Genomic DNA, 20,584 nt, shown 5'->3' with positions numbered 1-20,584 from the left:
CTCGGGGCCCGGGCCGTACCACTGCGGCGGGGGGCGGGCGGCCGGGAGGGGCTGGACGGCGACGCGGAGGCGACTGGTCGAACGCCGCGCGCACCCCCGCCCACCACGCCGGGAGCCCTCGGTGGGAGAGTCGGGGATTTGAGAACAAAGCGCCGCCCGTCTCCTGGGGCAACGGGCGGGGTCACGTGCCCACCCCGCAGGCCGCAGCCCGCCGCGCAGCGGGGGCCGAGGCGGCCGGGCTCGTGCTGGGTCGTCGCGGGCGCGAAGGCCACCGGGCCTCGGGTTACGTGGTTGCCGGGGCTGGTCTCTGCCCGGCATCTCCGGGCTCCCTCCACCCCCCACGAAAAAGATCACCTGGACCTGCGTAGGTGGGGAGGAGCCCTGTGCTTTGTTTCTCCTCTGCCCGCTCTCATAGCCCGAGAAACAGAACCACATGCAGGAGGGTGGTTTCTTTTTAGTACATCCTAGGCATCTGGAGAGAGCAAGCCCGTGCCACCATTCTACAGGTGGGGAAACTAAGACTCCTGGCCAGGTGCTGGTCCATGGGGGCTGGGCAGCAGTGTAGGCTCCTCTTGGACCGGGGGGTGGGGGGCGGGCTGACCCTTGTATTCCTGGTTCCAAGTCACTGGCCTGTCTTGGTTCTGGGTCTGCTTTTTGCCCCTGGAGTGATGTGGGAATCTGGAGCCACCACCCTCCGCTCCAATCCCCACACTTTGGGGGAAACAAATGAAAAAAGTGTCCACTCTGTACTCCCCTACCCCTCTTTATTAACTGACTTGATTTCTTACAACAAAAGCTTGCTTTAACATAATAAAACAAAACAGAAGATGAAAGTATTGCCTGTAAAAAATCAAACTCCTATTAGAACCCTTGCTTTGTTGTGTGGAATGTGGATTTTTCTTGCACAACTCATGCATTTTGAAGGGGAAAATTATGAAGAGGCCTAAGAACAGTTCTTTCTTTCCTTCTTTTTTTTTTCTTTTCTTTTTCTTTCTTTCTCCTCTCTCTCTTTTGTTCTTATCTCTACACCTAAATGGGGCTTGAACTCGTGACCCCTAAGATCAAGAGCTGCATGCTCTACTGACTGAGCCAGCCAGGTGCCCCTGAAAACATTTCTGGTTAAGAAAGTCCACTCTTCTCTGAGGCCAAGGCAGATGTGAAGGGAATGGCCTAGTAAAGTTACTGTTTAGCTGAGGAGTTCTTAAACCAGTACATGCTAAACCTGCCCACTACCCCCTCCTCGACCTTTCCTGGTATTTCCCTCAGAGATGTCAAATATGAAACAGGCTGGCCTTCACACTCAGAAGGGAGAGAAATTGTCCAACTTCAGCAAACAGTGCAATGAAAACATGGTCCTTTATTAGTACATAAGGAGATGTTTAGGTTGAGTCTCTTTAAAAAAGAGAGAGAGAAATCCAGATTTCTGTTTGGGCATTTTTATTTCTGGGAGAAAGTTTCCAGAATGACACCAGTTCAGTTGCCCACAAAAATGGCATTGCCATAAAACTATCCCCGCTGATGCCTGAGATTACCTCCAGCAGTTCATTCAGATACATTACACAGTCTCTTTAAATGTCTTCTTAATACCCCAATTCTCTGGAAGGGGCAATGGGAAGAAATAACAGTGTGGGCGCACGTGGGGGTGGGGACTGAAGCCAGTAAAGGGGTAAAGAATGGGGGTGGGAGAGAAAGACAGAATTAGAGTTTTCCCAGGGTCAGCCTGGGGACAGAATTTCATGATCTTTATCTCTAATAGTTAGCAGAACCAACTAGGCAAAGTTAAAAGTTGAGGGGAATAGAAAGATGATGTGGGAGATATACCCTCCTTCCCTTTAGGGTCTTAGTTAATAATAACTGATTTTTGTCTAATGATTTACAAAATGCTTTTACATTGCAAATCCATAGGCTCTGCACACAATCCTACCCGGTCAGTAGGCAAGGTGGGTGTTATTTTGCACCATTTAATAGCTGAGCAAACTGGGAATCAGAGAGATTTCAGGGAGGAACCAAAAGTCACATAGTAAGTAAGGTCTTGACCTCCAATCATATACTTTTTCTTAATTCGCCCTACCTCCCTGACTCTGGCTGAGAAGCTGTATAAACAAGAAAATATAACTAACATAAAACGGTACGGTAAGTATCCAAGCTGGGGGTACAGACAAGTTGATACCAGAGGTCAGAGAAAGGGTGAGAGATCTTCCAGATGTTTGGATCAGTTCAAACTCAGCCTTCAGCCAGGAGCCAAACTCAGTCTTCAGCAAGATTGTGTAACCAATTTGGTCTTTGGAAATGGGTCCTTTGTTCAGCCTGGTTCCTTTTCAACCTCGGGACCCTCTTTAAACTCTCCTGATGGGTGTAATTGGATTTTCCACATATGTCCACTATTTATCAGGAATGCCCTTCTCGAGTGAGTGAGTAGCACCTTTACCCTATTAAAGTGTACATATTTCAGGGGCGCCTGGGTGGCTTAGTCGGTTGAGCGTCCGACTTTCGCTTAGGTCATGATCTTGCGGTTCGTGGGTTCGAGCCCCGCGTCGGGCTCTGTGCTGACTGCCAGCTCAGAGCCTGGAGCCTATTTCAGTCTGTGACTCCCTCTCTCTCTGACCCTCCCCTGCTCACGCTGTCTCTCTCTCTCTCTCTCTCTCTCTCTCTCTCTCTCTCCCCCCCCTAGAAATAAATAAAAAATATAAAAAAATAAATAAATAAAGTGTACATATTTCAAGGGATGTGTGAAACAAGTGTTTTTCAAGCAACCCAAGGCAGAAGTAAAAGCCCCGTTTCCTCTCACATTGCAGTGTGCACATAACCACCCTCTCCAGGTTCCCTTTTTATATTAAGATATCATATGATTTTTATCTTCTATTCACAATAGTTCCCTAGTTGTCTTAATACTAGAGTCACTTTCCTCTCCTCAAATCTTTGAGTAGAACTCTTGTTCCGGAAGGAAGGGCTGGTGCACCCCTATATACCCCTGTGGGTTCATACACCCCAGGCTGAGAAGCCATGTAAGGGAATCTTGGGCCTACAGCTGGAATGTTCCTGCTTTTCAACCACTTCCCCCATATGTGAGCTTTAACCCAAGCCCTACACGGTGATCTGTTTTCATTCGCTAAATACTACCCTGGGTACGTTACCACACAAAAGCAATTATACAGAAAGTTGGTCCTACCCACAAAGATACTCTGAAAGAGGGGCTGATAAAGACCAAAATGTAAGAGAAATACCCCTGGATGACTGTAAGAGGTACAGAGCCACAGGACTTAAAAGGAATCCTGAATACGGATCTGCTGGCTTTGTAAGACAAAACAAAATAACAGAAGTGAAAAACACCTCATTTTACAAAGCATCTGGGGCTCGGGGAGGTTAAATGACTTGGCTAAGGTCACCATCAGTTTATGGACAATTCAGGACTAGAACCCATATCGCAGCGTTTATAATATATAGAGCTAAGCAAGAGTAAAAGCTAATACTGTAAATAAATATTTGCATTTCCTAAAGAAAAATGTAAATGACAGGCCATGGAATGGAAAAAGTGAGAGATGGAATTAAATAGAGGCCAAGACAGTAAGTACAGGAGGCTGTACTGGAAGATAAACAGTCAACTAAAGTGGTAGGGACGCCTAAATACAGGGTGGGACATTTAAATGAAACCATTTGGAGTCATGTAAACCGGGACTGACTTCATTATAGCCTCCCTTATGGTACAGAATCGCACGTCAAAACTATTTGCTTTAGTCTCTTGATAAATGTGTTTTCCCCATAGGACCCAAGAGGAGTGTGAGAAAGGTTCAAGTAATCCGGGGGCAGTCTGGACAGAGCCCTTCGAGGCTCAAAGTAAAGTGTGATGGATGGAGAAACCTTTACGAATCTTTTAAGGAAAGAGGGCTCAAAGAGAGACTAAAGAAGATTCTGGCAGCCGCGGTTAGACATCCTACCTCGTTAGCCACATCTCACTCTACCAGCAATATTCAAGAGGCCCTTGGTCCTTCCTGCCTCTTTGCACATGCTGTCCCTTCCATCTGGGGCCTTCCCCTTCCCCTATCCCCCTCACACTCCACTCACTCCCTCTTATTCTTCAGGTCCAGATTGTCAGGTCTAACTTCCTCAGAAAAACTTCCGTGAACCTCATTAGCTTCTCGCAACACCCTCTATGTTTTCTTCATAGCTCTCACCACAGTAAGTAGATAATTATGTGTTTGTTAGCATAATTAACTTCCTTAAATGTCTAACTCCACCGTGAGACTGTAAGCTTCCTGAGGGCAGGGACTGTGTGCACTTCATTTACCACTGTGCCTGGAACGGAGTATATGCAGGATAAGCAAACGGCGGGCGGCAGCTGCGGGGAGCCACACAGAATGAGCCCCTGCTCCCCCCACGCTCTCTAGAAGTCAGGCACACTGCGTCTGTCACTGTCTGGACTCAGCTTCAATCACCAGCGTCCGTCTGTTTTGTCTCTGTTTTGTCTCATAGACATGCTTCCTCTCTTTCCATCTCTTCTCTGCCCTGTAAGTCTTTGAAATCTTCAAAGACAACATCTGAGAGAAAAGGAAGGGTGTTTAGGGTCCTGTGACAGGGAGGTCCCCCCTGAACCGAATGGTGGCAGTAGAGGGCAGTGGCACCCTGGGAATAACTTCCAGAAATAGGCTCCTGGTGAGAGTCAGTCTCTCTCTCCCTCTCTCTCTCTCCTCTCTCTCTCTCTCCCCTCTCTGTAGACCAAGCCAGGGTCAGCAGCAGCCCAAAGCCACAAAAACTGACTTTAAAAGTCCTCCTAAGAGCTGCATCTTTCAACTCCCCCAAAACAATCACGCCTTGTGCCCCAGGACACAGCGCGAGTTCCACACTTAAAGCAGTTTCCACAGAACCGCATTCAGTTGGTTTTAAACTCTGGGGAAAGCTGGCAGCCTCTTTGTGGGTTTAAAAAAAAAAAAAAAAAAACTAGTTAGAGGGACAATTAAACCTTTATGGGCCCCAGAATGTACCTATGCAGACATAAATAAGGATCCTTCTTCATCACCAGAGAGAATCCACTTTTTGGCAATAGATACATTTTTCTCCCATCGCAGGACAGAGTTGAGCTCACACCTGAGAGCCTTTAGGATGAGGGCAGGTGATGGGGGGTCAGCACGAGCAGAGGTACGACTTTGACCATAAGTTCTCAAAATGGACACATTGCAGGCCTTGGGCTCAGCTGGTCTTAAATAAATCACAAACTCCCAAAGCCTCCCCAGAAAGCCGCCCGGATTTTAGGCCAAGAAAATGGTCTTGCTCCCCCCACCCCCACCCCCTTGTGTTACTCTGGGCCAAAATGGTTCATTTGTCAGAGTCCTGACTCCTTTATTCCCACTCTTACAACACAATACAATGCATTCACGTATTTACAGTGCAGTGTCCTTGAATGGTCGGGATGACTTTTTTTTTTTTTAATCCAATAATATCATTAAATGCACCAGGGGGCTAACTTCTTAAAGGGACCTTTGAGTAAACTCTTTTGTTAAGTGAATCAGTCTTTTGTTTTCCAAATCTGAGATTTCACATAAGAGATTTTCTTAAACCAGGCCCACTTTAGATGGTGGCCTGTACATTTTCTTTTGTTTTTCCGTCTTTGGTAAAGACAAGCCCTTCCCGAATAGACATTAGCGGGGAGGGATGAAGGAATCTCAAACACTTGAGAAATAAATCAGTTTCAATCAGTCCTGTCATCCATAATTCTCTCGAACCACCAGCCTAAAGCAAAGTATAATGATCTCCTGACAAAGAATCCGGCTGCACAGATTTGAAGGCCAGTCTATTTGAAGTCAGTTTCAAAAGAAATGCAGAGAATGGGGTTTGGGAAGAAAAATTATTGTTGATTTTTTTTTCAGTGAGGCAAAATACATAGCATAATATTTATCATCTTAACGACCCGGACGTGTACAACCCAGTGGCGTTCAATAAACTAAATTCACAAGGTTGTGTAACCATCACCACTGTCTATAGCCAAAAGCTTTCATCACCAACCCCTCTCCCAACAACTCTCCCCACGAAACAGTAAGTCTCCCTCCCCTCCTCCCAGCCCCCTCTTTCACAGCCCATGATAACCTCTATTCTACCTCCTGTCTCAACCAAGAGAGACGGGAAGGTTTTAAAGTCTGGTTTTACTCTAGGGCTTTTCATCTTCCCTTGGTGCGGCGGGAGAATGGGGAAAGCGTGGCCGCCCTCTTTTTCTCGTAGACTCTTCCCGCTGGGCCTCCCCACTCCCCTTTCCTGCACCCCCACCCCCCCAGGCGTCTAAGAGCTGAAGCGGGAGCTCATTTGAACGGGGGCGAAACAGGCCGAAGCCTCGCAGGAACAAAAGGAGGTCACTGGGTCTGAGTCTCCCTTACGAGCTCAGGAATGGCAAGAATTTTCTGACTTCAATAGTCTGAGGAAGTAGAAACGGGATGGCTAGAGGGCTGTTTTGGTGCCTGCAGCCTGCCTGTAGCCTGCACGTGGCCCCCGTTGAGCACCCATCAGCTACAGCCTTCGGTACCTGAGATCTGTCAGGGCTGAGAGAGATGGGGCTGCACGAAGAGACTTGGGGGGTCCCCTTGGGCACCCTCAAATTCCATGCTTAGAATTTCTTCCATTGAAAAACACTGGCTAAACCACTCATAACCCCTGCAGAATTTACATTTCTTGTACCCATTGGTGACCAACAGAGGCACACTCAGAATGATTCACATCCTACAGTTTGGGGTTTACTTTGTTCAGGATGCTTAGAAATTCTCAGAGGAGCTAACCTCCCTTACCGCCCCCCCCCCCCACTTCCCCAACGCACAACTCAGGGCAACTTACGAAATCTGATTCTTAATTGTTTCAAGAAGTACTCGGGGACCCCCCCAGCGTAGCCTCCCCAGTCCCAGGAAATGCGAGCTTGCCAGGGCCCTTAAGGCAACTCGGGCAAAGCGGTTCTGTGGCACAGAGTAAAAAAAAAGACAGCCATGGGGTGGTGGAAGGGAAGTCACCTCAAAAGCAGGAGGCCTGAATTCCTTCTGCTGCCCACTTGCTGGTGACCTTGGGTAAGTCACTTTCCAGCCCTGCTCTCATTTCCCTCAAGCGGGTACGAGTGCCCTCCAACTGTGAGAGTCTGTGGGAAAAGGAGAGAGAAACAAGGCTTTTCGGTATCTGGAATTCTGGAATTCCATCAGGGCTGACATTGATGAAGAATGGCTGCAGGGAGGCAGAGGAGGAAATTGGGGGAAAGAGAAGAGTGGATGGTATATTGTAGGTGTGTTTTAGGACAGGTTGGGGAGAATGAAGTTTTGGTTGGATCTTTATGAGAAAATGTTCAACAGGTGGGTCAGAATAAGCAGCTGGAATTGAGGAGAGAGGCTGAGACAAATGGACAAGACTGGAGGCTGGGGTCATGGTTGGGAGATGAAATAGTATTAATAATACCAGACAACATATCAAATCCTTAGCAGGTGCCAGGCTTTTCAGGAGTCTTTCACACACACGGATGTACTATTATGATTCTCACAACACCCTTGCGATGTTGTTAAAAGATGTTGTTTTGGGGCAACTGGGTGGCTCAGTCAGTTTAGCATCTGACTTCGGCTCAGGTCATGATCTCGGGGTTCATGTTCTCCAAGCAGAGCCTGGAGCCTGCTTCAGAGTCTGTGTCTCCTCTCTCTCTGCCCCTCCCCCTGCTCTCTGGCTCTCTCTCAAAAATAAATAAACATTTAAAAAAAGTAAAAGATGTTGTTTTTATACCTGCTTTACAGCTGAGGAGAACTTAAATATCTGGCTCAAGGTGACACAGGGAATGAGTAGTAAGACAGGGACTTGAACCCAGGGAGTCTGACTTCAGAACCTTGAACCAGTCTTTTATAGGAACCAGTCTAAAAGGAGAGGTGGAGGAACACAAGAGAAAAGCAATGCAGGTGAAAGAACCCTGACAAATACCTATAAGCAGTACTCCTTCCTATTCTCGACCAACTGTGACCTAAAATCAGACCCTGAGAAGATAAAGATGTGGGTCAGAAACAAACCGAGAACCATCCAGGTGTATCTAGCAATGCTGTCCGCTGGTCTGGCTCTGCACATGTTAAATAGCAATCCTGAGCGCTTACCGTGAGCCAGGCACAGTACTAAAAGGTATCACATATATCATCTCATTTAGTCGTCTCACAAATCCCACAAAGAAGGTGCCCATTGTACAGGAGAGGCAACTGGGATTCCAAGAACCGAAGGCATTGAACCCAGCTAGAAAGTCTCGGGACTAGGAACTCAAAATTCAAGCTTGTGCTTCTGGACCCAGCTCAAGCTGCCTTTCCGGACGGTCCCTCCACAGTCACAGAGTGAAACCAGTGGACATCCTGGCTTGTCTAAGGTTACTCCCTTGAAATCAGTAGCTGGAATCAGTATTTGAAGTCAGTGCTTCTGGAAGCTGCGGAAGGGTTATCAGCTGCCCGGAACCAATATGTAAGCTTACAATGTGCATACTGGAGTTCATTTAGCCCAGCTAGAATAAATCAGGGGCTCTCCTTCTTGATGCCAGAGACAAGCACAGCGCATTACCACCAGACCCATTTCCAAGGAGAATCCTGATTGGTCTAAAGTAATCCCATCTCCGTGAGGGTGATTGGTTCAGAGAGAGCACGTGACAGGCCCATAAGGCACAATGAGAGGTCAGCTAGAGGATCCATTAGTCTCTTTGGCAGGAGGGAGCACCCTTCCTCCAGACTTTGTCCATCTGCGGTGGAAAGCCGGCAACTGACCCTGACGGCCATCTCCGTGCTCAGAGTCACAAGGAACCTGTGAAGCCCAGACTCCTGCCTAAAATTCCCCAGCTAATCAAGCCAATACATTTCTTACTGTTTAAATCGCTTGGACTTGAGATGCTTACAGTCCCCAGCTCCCACTGGAATGTAAGCAGTGTGAATGCACAGACCCTGACTGTTTCCTCAACGCCAGCCCTTAGTACAGAATTTAGCACAGAGGTATAACTCATTATATAGTTGAGTATGTGAGAGGAGCAATGAAAGACCCTAATATGGGCTCTGAGGATAGTAGCTGGAAAACACTTCTAAAATCTTGAATCAAAGTCTTCTTTCTTCTTATTTTCTTTCTTTCTTTCTCTCTCTTTTTAAAAAATAATCTCTACAGGGGCACCTCGGTGGCTCAGTCGGTTAAGCGTCTGACTTCAGCTCAGGTCATGATCTCACCGTTCCTGGGTTCGAGCCCCACATCGGGCTCTGTGCTGACAGCTAGCTCAGAGCCTGTAGCCTGTCTTCGGATTCTGTCCCTCTCTCTCTGTCCCTCCCCTCCTCATGCTGTCTCTATCTCTCTCTCAAAAATAAATAAAACATTTTTTAAAAAATAATCTCTACCCCCAATGTGGGGCTCAAACTCCCCACCCGAGATCAAGAGTTACTTGCTCCAGCTCCACCAACTGAGCCAGCCAGGTGCCCCTCTCTCGTTTCTACTCTACAGGGAGCAAAGAAGCAAGACTTGCTGGGTTAAGTTATAGTAATTTGCCCTCTTAATTGGGGCAGATACCCTCTAGGGCCTGCAGCCAGAGCCTTCAATCCCCAGTAGGCAAGCATCCCAGAGGGGCTTGGAGGCCACACCCAGTTCAAACTAGAGAACAGGACACCAGGAAGGAGTTGCCCCCACGCTAAATAAAACCAATGGAGATAGAAATGGGGACTTGGTAGGAAAGATACAAAATTTTACATTATAAATTTAAGTACAAAAGATCTATGAATGTTGGTTAATATTTACAGTTAGCTGTTTTTCATAACTAGATTATGGGAAATGCATGATTATTATTCTATGGGCCTTTAGAAGGGGGAGCTCCATCTGCAATGAAAGATAAGAAACATCGGTAGACTTCACAACTCCCTTACATTGCATTCGAGTTTCTCGGATGTACTTTTTACAGAAGATTTTAAAATCAAGGTTATTGAGGCATACTTTTCATGATGTGCCAACTTTAAGTATATGGTTTAATGACTTGTCACAAATATATATACCAGGTAGCCACCACCACCACCGCAGTCAAATAGAATACTTCCATCACCCCTAAAGTTTCTTTGAGCCCATTTGCAGTCAATGCCCATCCTTATCCCAGGCTCCAGCCAACCATTGATCTACTTTCTGTCACTATAGATTAGTTTTACCTGTTCAAAAACTTCAGGTAAGTGGAATTATATAATATGTAGTTGTATTTATCAGATACCCCACACACACTTTTTTAAATGTTCCTTTTTTTTATTTAAAAAAAATTGCTTGGAGGTGTGGTGTGAGGAGGGCACACTTTGAAAGCTTCAGGGAGAACACAGGTTCCAGAAGGAATCACTGGGGCAGAAACACATGGGGGTGTGGAGGGGGAGGTGCCTGGGGGCGGCCGTAAAGTACCACAGACTGGGGGGTAAACAACAGAAATTTATTTTCTCACAGTTCTGGAGACTGGAAGACCAAGGTCAAGGTGTTGACAGACTTGGTTTCTCCTAAGGCCTCTCTCTTTGACTTACAGGTGGTTGGTTGCCTTCTCACTATGTCCCCATATGGCCTTTTCTCTGTGTGGGCACATGACTCGTGTCTCTTCCTCTTTTTTTTTGAAGGACACCAGTCCTATTGGATTAGGGTCCCATAACCCTTATGGCCTTATTTAACCTTAATTCCCTCTTTAAAGTCCCTGTCTCCAAATATGGTCAGACTGGTTAGAGCTTCAACATTTGAATTTGGGGACCCACTTCAGTTCACTACAGTAGTCTTTTGTGTCTAACTTCTATGACTCAGCATGACGTCTTTGTGATTCATCTGTTTTGTGGTACTTATTGGTAGTTTTTCCCTTTTTATTGCAGAGTAGTAGTCCATTGTGTGAATATACCACAGTTTGTTTATCTATCTATGATGACTCTTTAGGTCATTTCTAGTTTTGTACTATTACGAGTAAAGCTCCTATAAATATTCTAGCATGTCTTTTTCTGGATATATGTTTTCATTTCTCTTGGGTAAAAACCCAAGAGTGGAACTGCTAGATTATATGGTAAGTATGTTTAATTTTGTAAGAAACTGCCAAACACTTCTCCAAAGTGGTTGCCTCATTTTACATTTCCACCAGCAGTGTACAGAACTTTCAGCTGTCCCGCATCCTTACCAATACTTGGTATTGTTCATCTTTTTTTCTTTAAGACGTTCTAGGATGTAGTGGTTTTCATTTGCTTTTCCTTGATGACTAATAATGTTGAGCACTTTTCATGTGCTTCTTTGTCACCTAGAAGTCTCCTTTCATGAAGTGTCCATGTAAAGCTTTTGCTCATTTTTGAAATTCTGTTTTCTTATTATTGAATTCTAAGAGCTCTTTACATATTCCAACGACAACTTCTTTATCACTTAAATGTTTCACAAACATTTTTCTCCCAGTCTTTGGTTTTTCATTCTCCTAATAGCATCTTTTAGAAAGCAGAAGTTTTTCATTTTGTTTAAGTCTGGTTTATCAATTTTTCTTTAAGGATCATGCTTGCCTTGAATAAAGACAGTTTCACTTCTTCCTTCCTAATATAAACGCCAATTTTTTTCTTGCCTTATTGCACTGGCTAAGCCTTCTAATACAATGTTGAATAGAAGTGACGGGACCATGTATTCTTTGTCTCGTTCCTCATCTTAGAGGGAAAGCATTCAGTCTCACCATTAAGTATGATGATAGCTGTAGGTTTTTCATGGATGGTCCTGATCTGGTTGAGGAAGTTCTTTTCTACTGCTAGTTTGCTTAGTTTTTAATCAGGAAAGCATGTTGTATTTTTGTCAAAACTTTTTTTCTGCATCTGTTAAGATGCTCATATGTTATATTTTAAGATTGTGAAGTATATTAATTTTCTAATGTTAAGTCAATCTTGCCTTCCTGGAATAATTGATTATGATATTTTTTTTTTTCTTTTTATATATTGTTGGATTTGGTTTGCTGAAATTTTGTTTGGAATTTTTCTCTCTATGGACCTGAGGGATGCTGGTCTATAGTTTTCTTATTGATGGCTTTGTCTAGTTTCAGGATCAGAGTATTAGAATAACACTGGCCTCAGAATGATTTCAGAAGATTCTCTCTCCTTCAGTTTTCTGAATCAGTATAGAATTGGTATTTTGGGTGTGCCTGGTGGCTCAGTCTGTTAGTGTCCAACCTTTGATCTCGGCTCAGGTGGTGATCTCATGGTTCATGAAATCTGTGCTATCAGCACAGAGCCTGCTTGGGATTCTCTCTCTCCCTCTCTCTTTGCTTCTCCCCTGCTTGCTTGCTCCTATGTTTATTTTTGAACTTCAAAAATAAACAAATTAATAATCCTTATATTAAAAAAAAGAACTGATTTTTTTTCTCCTTTAAATATTTGTGAAATTTACCAGTGAAGTTATCTAACCCTGGAGTTCTTTTAGGGAGAAGTTTTAAGCTAGAAATTCAATTTAGATACTGGGCTATTCAGGTGATCTATTCTTATTAAATGAGCTTTGGTAGTTTATCTTTCAAGGAATTTGTCCATTGCACCCAAGTTTTCTAATTGGCATTTATTGTTCACTGTTGACATTGACAAAGTTGCTCACAATATTCCCTTATTATCCTTTTCTCAACCTGTAAAATCTGTAGTGAGGTCACCTCCTTCATTACTAATATTGGTAATTTGTGTCTCCTCTTTTCTTCCTGATCCATGTGGCTAAAGGTTTATCAGTACGATTGATAGTCTCAATGAACTACCTTTTGGCTTCATTGATTTTCTTCACTGTTGTGCTGCATTATATTTCGTTAATTTCTGCTCTGATCTTTACTGTTTCATTTCTTCTGCTTATTTTGGGTTTCATTTGCTTTTCTTTTTTCCAGTTCCTTAAGGTGGAAGCTGAGATTATTGACTTGAGATCTTCCAAGTACTGATTTACTGGAGTCCCACGAATTTTGATATGTTGTTTTCATTTTCATTCCATTCAATATACATTCTAGTTTTCCTTTTGTATTTTTATTTGACCATGGGTTATTCAGAAGGGTGTTGTCTAGTTTCAAAATATTTGGAGATGTTCCAAGAATCTTTCTGTTATTGACTTCTAACTTAATTCCATTGTGATGAGAGGACATATTTTTTATGACTGGACCCTTTTAAAATTTATTGTGACTTGTTTTGTAGCCCAGAATATGGCCTATTTTGGTAAATGTTCCATGTGCGTTTCAAAAGAATGTACATTCTGCTATTGTTGGATGGAGTGTTCTATAAATATCAATTAGGTCAAGTTGATTGATGCTGGTGTTTTTCTTCTATACCCTTGATTATGTTCTACCTGACAATATCATTTATTAAGAGAGATATTAAAATCTCCTGCTATAATTGTGATTTGCTTATTTGTCCTTGCCATTCTGTCAGGTTTTGCTTCACATATTTTGAAACTCTGTTATTAGGTGCATAAATTTTCAGAGTTAAGTCATCTTGATGAGTTAACCCTTTATGATATGGAATGATATTCTTTTTTTTTTTTGAAATGATATTCTTTATACCTGGCAACATTCTTTGCTCTGAAATCTCCTTTTTCTGATGTTAATCTCTTTTCTTTTTTTCTTTCTTTCTTGCTTTCTTCTTTTGTTTCACAACTATTTGTAATTTAATATATCATGGAGATCTTTCCAAGTCATAGACCTCTTTTTTGAAACATAATCGACATATAATGTCATATAAGTTTTGTGGTATAACATATTGATTCAATCTGAAACGGTCACTACATTAAGTCAACATCCATCATCTCACATCGTTACAGTTTTTTTTCTTGTGTTGAGAACTTTTTTTAAATGTTTACTTTTGAGAGAGAGAGTGCTACTGGGGAGGAGCAGAGAGACGGGGACAGAAGATCCAAAGTGGGCTCTGTACTGACAGCAGTGAGCCAGATACAGGGCTTGAACTCATGAACCATGAGATCATGACCTGAGCCAAAGCTGAATGCTCAACCAACTAAGCCACCCAGGTGCCCCTTTTGTGTTGAGACCTTTTGGATCTACTCTCTTAGCAACTTTCAAACATACAATACAGTATTATTAATTACAGTTATAGCCACTGCTTTCCATTACATTCCCAGGTCCATCTTTCTTTTGATTAGTGTTAGCATGGTATATCTTTTTCTACCCTTCTACTTTTTGAAATCTGTGTATTTTCTTTGCCCGAGGTCACACAGCTTATGTCGTACAGTGGTGGAGATAGAATTATGAACCCAGGAAAGCTGCCTCTCTAAACTGTGCTCTTGACTTCAATGATATATGATCTCCTAAAGGTTGTTCTGAACCTATCTACTTTTCTTCTTCTCCAACCCCCATCCCCATTCAAGACCACCTCTCTCTCTCTGAAACCTATGTCAGGGCAGAATGGAAAACTTTTCCTTTAGATTCATAACTAAGGCCTATGAACTAAACTGACAGATTAACAAGAAAAAAGATTTTTATTCAAGTACTACGCAGTTAGAATGCAGGAGCTTATAGGGGAAGCAGAGGAGGAGAAGGTACTTACTTACAAGGAAAACAAATGACTTTTAGGAAAGATAAATGGCCCTACACAACAGATGAGAAGTATTACTGATGGTTTTGGGAACATGTCAGGGTTTATCAGGTGATACAAGCCAATCTCTCTCTGGTTCTTCTGGGGAGGGGATTTAGGACAACAGGGTTATTTGGGGAGGGCTGCTTTTAGACAGATAAAAGAGTTCAGGAAAGAGACTCTTTTCAGCTCAAAATAATTCTCATGCCACATGGCATGTTCTGGACTCTTTCATCTATAGTGGCCCCTGGCTCATCTCCCTGCTTCCTCTTGTACTCACTCCAGTCCCTTCTCTCCTTGCCTACTAGAGTGATCATTTCAAACTGCATCTATGACTATCTCGACCCCATGGCAGCCCCCACTCTTCTCCCTGCTTTGGATGCTCCCCAAAGCTCCAATGATGAAAACAAATCCCTGACAAGGTGTGCAGGGTCCTGCCCCCCTCTCTCACCAGGCTGTGCCCAGGTCCTCCTGAGGGCTCCTTCAACAGAGGCATTTTCATATGCTGATCCACTTGACCACCTTTTCCCCCCGGGTCATACTCCTAACTTCATTTTCCTAGAAAGGCCCACTGTTCTTGGACAAGGTAATTTCCCCCATCGTAAGCTTTCTGAGCCCCATGACCTTAACTGTCCAGCATTGGGTGAGGTGGATGTGGGCCCTGCTCTGGCAGGCAGGGACCACATAGATATCGGTGCACATGTGTGTCATAAGTGACTCACGTATGTCTGGCATATGGTGGACACTCAGAACATGTGTTAGGAATGGATATGGAAATGAGGCATCCAAGGAAAGAAGGACCAGCTGAGGGATGAGGTGAGACTTAGGGCAGGACTTTCAAACTTTCATTGTGTGGAGATACTCTTAGCACCTGGAGAAGACAAAGGATCCCTGCTTAGAGCCATCTTTTGAAATGTTTAAAATAATACACTGCATTACAAAGGAGAACTAATATTGAAACACAAATATCAATATATAAAAATATGACACACTTGAGATGAAAAAGAAATAAATACAATTTCTATTTGGCCTTGCTTTTTTATCCAACCTGACAATCTCTACCTTTTAATTAAAGCATTTTGACTTTTTTTTCACCTCAGAGAAATGCATGAAATTTTTTTGTGTGATCTGGTTTGGTTTTAATTGTGGTAAAATACACATAACAGAATTTAACATCTCAACCATTTAAAGTATACAGTTCAGGAGTGTTAACAGTGTCACACTGTTATGCAAACAATCCCAGGACTTTTTCATCTTGCAAGACTGAAAGTCTATTCCCAGAAGCAATAAGGCCTTATTTTCCCTTCCCCCAGCTCCTGGCAATTGGTGGCAAGCACTAATTGTTTCTGAGTTTGGCTACTCTAGTAACCTCATATGAGTGAAATTCGACAGTATAGACCATTAATTTTTAATGTGATTATTAACACAGTTAATATTATTAGTACACAGTGTATACACAACCATATTATTATATACACAGTGTATAATAATATCACTTTGCATATAGTATAAGTACTTGACTTTCTATGTCCATTTCTCCCCTCCTGGCCTTTATGCTTTTGTTGCCATACTTTTTCACTTACACATGTGTAATAAACCACATTTTTTTGGTTTAAGCAGTTATCTTTGAAAGAGATATACACAATTAAAAGTATGTATATATGTATGTATGCATGTCTCCATGTAATTACCTTTTCCAGTGCTCTTCATTCCTTAGGGGAGACCCATGTTTCTATCTGGTATCATCTTCCTCCTACCTGAAGGACTTCCTTTAACATTTCTTTCTTTTTTTTTTTAGGTTTATTTATTTATCCTGAGAGAGAGAAACAGAGAAAGAGAGAGAGAGCATGAGTCAGGGAGGGCAGAAAGCGAGAGAAAATAACAAGCAGGCTCCACACTACCAGCGTGTGATGCCAAGAACCACGAGATCATGACCTGAGCTGAAAGAAAGAGTTGGACCCTCAACCAACTGAGCCACCCAGATGCCCCTCCTTTAATATTTCTTATAGTGTAGTGCTGCTGGTGATGAATTCTGTCAGCTTTTGTATGTCCGAAAAGATCTGTATGGTACATTTCTTCATTTCTGAAGATACTTTTGCTGGGTATAGGATTTTGATTGACAGGTTTCTTATTTTCTTTTTGGTACTTAAACTATTTTGCTCCCTTGGCTTCCCACTTGTATGGTTTCCAGTGAGAAATCTGCAGCTATCCTTATATTTGTTCCTCTGTATGTAATGTGTCTTTTTTTCTCAAGCTGTTTCTAAAATGTTCTCTTCACCACAAGTATTGAGCAACTGGATCAAATGCACATTAGTGTAGTTCTCTTCAGGTTTCTTGTACCTGGGGCTCATTGAGATTCTTGGATGAGTACGTGTAGAGTTTCATCAAATTAGAAAAATTTTGGCCATTATTTCTTCAAATTTTTCTGTACTCTCGCCTTTTTTCAGAGTCTCCAATTATGTATATATTAGGCTGTTTGAAGTTGTCCCATGTGCACTGATGGTTTTTTCTTTTTCCTTTTTTTTATTTGAAAGAGAGAGGGAGGGAGCATGTGCTTGAGTAGGGGAGGGGCAGAAGGAGGAGGAGAGAGAGAGAGAGAGAGAGAGAGAGAATCTTAAGCAGGCTCTATGTTCAGTGTGGACATGACCTGAGCTGAAATCAAGAGTTGGACACTCATCCAACTGAGCCACCCACGTACCCCACTTTTTTCATTTTTTAAACCTTTTTCCCCTTGTATACTTTTCAGTAACTTCTATGTTATGCTTCCTGTTCACTAAATTGTTCTTTTGCAAAATCTGATCTGCTGTTAATCTCAGGGAGCATAATTTTCACCTCACTTATTATATTTTTTACCTCCAAAGGTTTGGTTTGCATCTTTTTAAAGTCATACATGTTTTTTAACAGATGGCATACAGTTGTAATAGTTGGTTTCACATCCTGGGCTGCTAATTATAACATCTGTGTCTATTCAGGTCAATTTTGATGGATTTATTTTTTAATGTGTATTTATTTATTTTTGAGAGAGAGAGAGCCATGCAAGTGGGGGAATGGCAGAGAGAGAAAGGGAGATGGAGGATCTGAAGCGGGCTCCTTGCTGACAGCAGAGATCCCAACACAGGGCTCAAGCCCACAAACTATGAGAGCATGACCTGAGCCAAAGTCAGACACTTAACTGATGGGCCACCCAAGTGTCCCTTGATTGATTTCTTTTTCTCATTATGAGTCATATTTTGCATGCCTGATAATCTTTGTTTACATTCCAGACATTGTTAGTTTTACCTCGTTGGTGCTGGATATTTTGGTATTTCTATAAATACTCTGGCACTTTGTTATGGGAGTCCATTAGATTACTTGGAAATAGTTTGATCCTTTTAGTCTTACTTTTTTTTTTTTTTTTAATTTATTATTTCTAGGAGAGAGAGAGAGAGAGAGCATGAGCAGGGGAGGGTCAGAGAGAGGGAGTCACAGACTGAAACAGGCTCCAGGCTCTGAGCTGGCAGTCAGCACAGAGCCCGACGCGGGGCTCGAACCCACGAACCGCGAGATCATGACCTAAGCGAAAGTCAGATGCTTAACCGACTAAGCCACCCAGGCGCCCCTAGTCTTACTTTTAAGAGCTGTTAGGCAGGGGTGCCTGGCTGGCTCATTTAGTAAAGCATGTGACCCTTGATCTCAGAGTCATGAGTTCAAGCCCCATGTTGGGCACAGAGCCTACTCAAAATAAAAAAATAAATAAAACAAAATCTTTGAAAAAGAGGCAGAGAGAGGGGAAAAATTAGTTACGACTAGAGCAGTGTTTAGTGTAGGGCTAATTCTTCCCTACTACTGATGTGCTGCTCATCGAGTATTCTATCTAATCCTCCATGATTGATACAGAATTCCAGTCTGGCTAGGGGAATGGACTCTGTTCCCAGCTCTTGGTGAACACCTAGGATTGTTCTCTAATCCTTTCAGATGGTTCTTTCCCAGGTCACAGGTAGTTTCCTCCCATACATGGATCTATCATGCTGAATACCTGAGGGAGAACCCTCTCTAGATCTCCAGATCTCTGTGTGACTCTCTCCTCTTCAGTACTGTGACCAGCAAATTCTGGCCACCTTGTTCTCCCCAGACCTTTGTTCTGTCCCCAAACAGATAATTCTCAACTCAGAGAATTTGCTAAGCTCTGCCTGGATTCTTTCTCCGTGCTGCAGCCACCTGGAAACCCTCCTAAGACAGTAAGCTTGGGCAACTATGGTCTTTACTTCATTTTCCAATCTCTCAGCAACTGTCTTACTGCCTGAAATGGTTTGAAAACCACTTTTCCATATGTTTTATCTGGTCGGTTGCTTGGTTAGTTGTTTCAGGAAGGAGAATAAATCCAGTCCCTGTTGTTCCATCTTGTTCTGGAAGCAAAATGCCTTCTTTCTCTTCAAGTTCTTTCTTTCTTTTTTTTTTTTTTTTTCTACTTCAAGCTCTTTCTTATCTTTTGTTGCATCTAGAACAGTGCCTGGCACATGGTTGGTTCACTCAGTGAATGCTTCTTGAACTAATTACTTTTTGTAAATGGTGATATCCAAGGAAACGTTTGTTTAGAAATTCAGTTGTTGGTAATTGGGTTAATTTTTTAAATGTTCAGGGGCTCCTGGGTGGCACAGTTAGTTAGGTGTCTGACTTCAGCTCAAGCTCAGGTCGTGATCTCGCAGTTAGTGAGTTCAAGCCCCACGTCAGGTGCTGTGCCTGGAAGCAGAGCCTGGAGCCTGCTTCGGATTCTGTGCCTCCCTCTCTCTTTGCCCTTCCTCCACTAATGCTCTGTCCCTCAAAAAGAAATAAAAAACATTTTTTAAATAATAAAAATAAATAAAATATTCAATAGCAAATTCTTGTAATTGTTACTCAGATGAAGACCAAATCCATTTATGGAATTGCATGAAGGCAGATTAAAACGTTTTTGGAAACACACCATATAGCAATGTTTTTGAAATGCTTGCTTCGTGTGGACCTGCTTTTATCTCTTTATTTTAGATCGTTTTCTAACCTACAGAAAATGACAAATATGAGATCAACACATTTATATCAGAATCCATGTTTACTGTAGCTACCAGTCTCCTTGAATGCCTGGCCTACGGTAAATACTCAATACATATTCAAAGAATAATTGAACTGAATAGAATGCTTTTTGGGGAGAATACTTTTTACTTGCCAAACAATATTATTTTATTTCAATAGCATCTATCAGATATACCCATCCTCCCCTTTCATTTTATTTAACATAATTGAATTAAAAAAATTTTTTTAATGTTAATTCTTGAGAGAGAGCAAGCGGGGGTGAGGGAGGGATGGGCAGAGAGAGGGAGACACAGAATCCAAAGCCAGGTCTGAGCTGTCAGCACAGAGCCCGACGTGGGGCTTGAACACATGAACCGTGAGATTGTGATCTGAGTTGAAGTCAGCAGCTGAACCAGCTGAGCCACTCAGGCGCCCCTGTGTCCTCCCCTTTCAAAAGCTATCTCATAAGAGATCTATTTACAATAGATCCCTGCCTCTTCTGGTCTCTTCACAATAAGCCCTGTTGCCCTTACTTTGTAGCATTGTTTTGTCAGACGAAGTTAACACAAATCAATAGTTCTTTCTCTATAAGAAAAGCCAACATTTTGATTTGGAAATCTTAATTGACGAGGTTTGGCTTGTAGTCTTGAAAGCATCAGACTTGCATAATACTTTGACTTCTAGCTTAATTCTTGTGGATTCTCGGGGCTCTAGTCCCTTGCCTGGAGCTCTGCTCCCATCTGTCATGCCTTTCTGTGGTCCAGCCGAATCTGGCACGTCTTTCAAGCCCAGCTTAAGCCTTCCTTCCTCTGTGAAGCTTTCTCCTGTGACAGCAATCTCACCTTCTGGCCCCTCCTTAGAACTGTATTCTTTTCCATTCACTTGGTACCTCATCAAGCACACTCCTTGTTATATCTTTTGTGTTTATGTGGGAACGTCTGTCTCAACCTGCTTGTAACCACCTTCAGAACAGAGCCCCACATGTGCCTAGCACAGGAATAATAATAGCAGCAACCAACATTTATTGAGTACATACT

The 20,584-nt window shown here is 42.9% G+C and overlaps 1 long non-coding RNA gene across 1 annotated transcript; it reads left to right on the top strand.

Moving 5' to 3' along the window:
- Window positions 1-234: 234 nt before the first annotated feature.
- LOC120238200 lies at window positions 235-3,857 on the top strand. Its single transcript, XR_005530155.1, has 2 exons — window positions 235-506; window positions 3,764-3,857. It is a non-coding gene; the product is annotated as an uncharacterized LOC120238200 (long non-coding RNA).
- Window positions 3,858-20,584: the final 16,727 nt, after the last annotated feature.

The sequence above is a fragment of the Hyaena hyaena genome, unplaced genomic scaffold (assembly GCF_003009895.1).
Source record: "Hyaena hyaena isolate Hyena2069 unplaced genomic scaffold, ASM300989v1 scaffold_202, whole genome shotgun sequence".
In the NCBI taxonomy this organism is placed as follows: domain Eukaryota; kingdom Metazoa; phylum Chordata; class Mammalia; order Carnivora; family Hyaenidae; genus Hyaena; species Hyaena hyaena.
The sequence above is the reverse complement of the archived record's forward strand: the minus strand, read 5'-3'. Positions and strand labels throughout refer to the sequence as shown.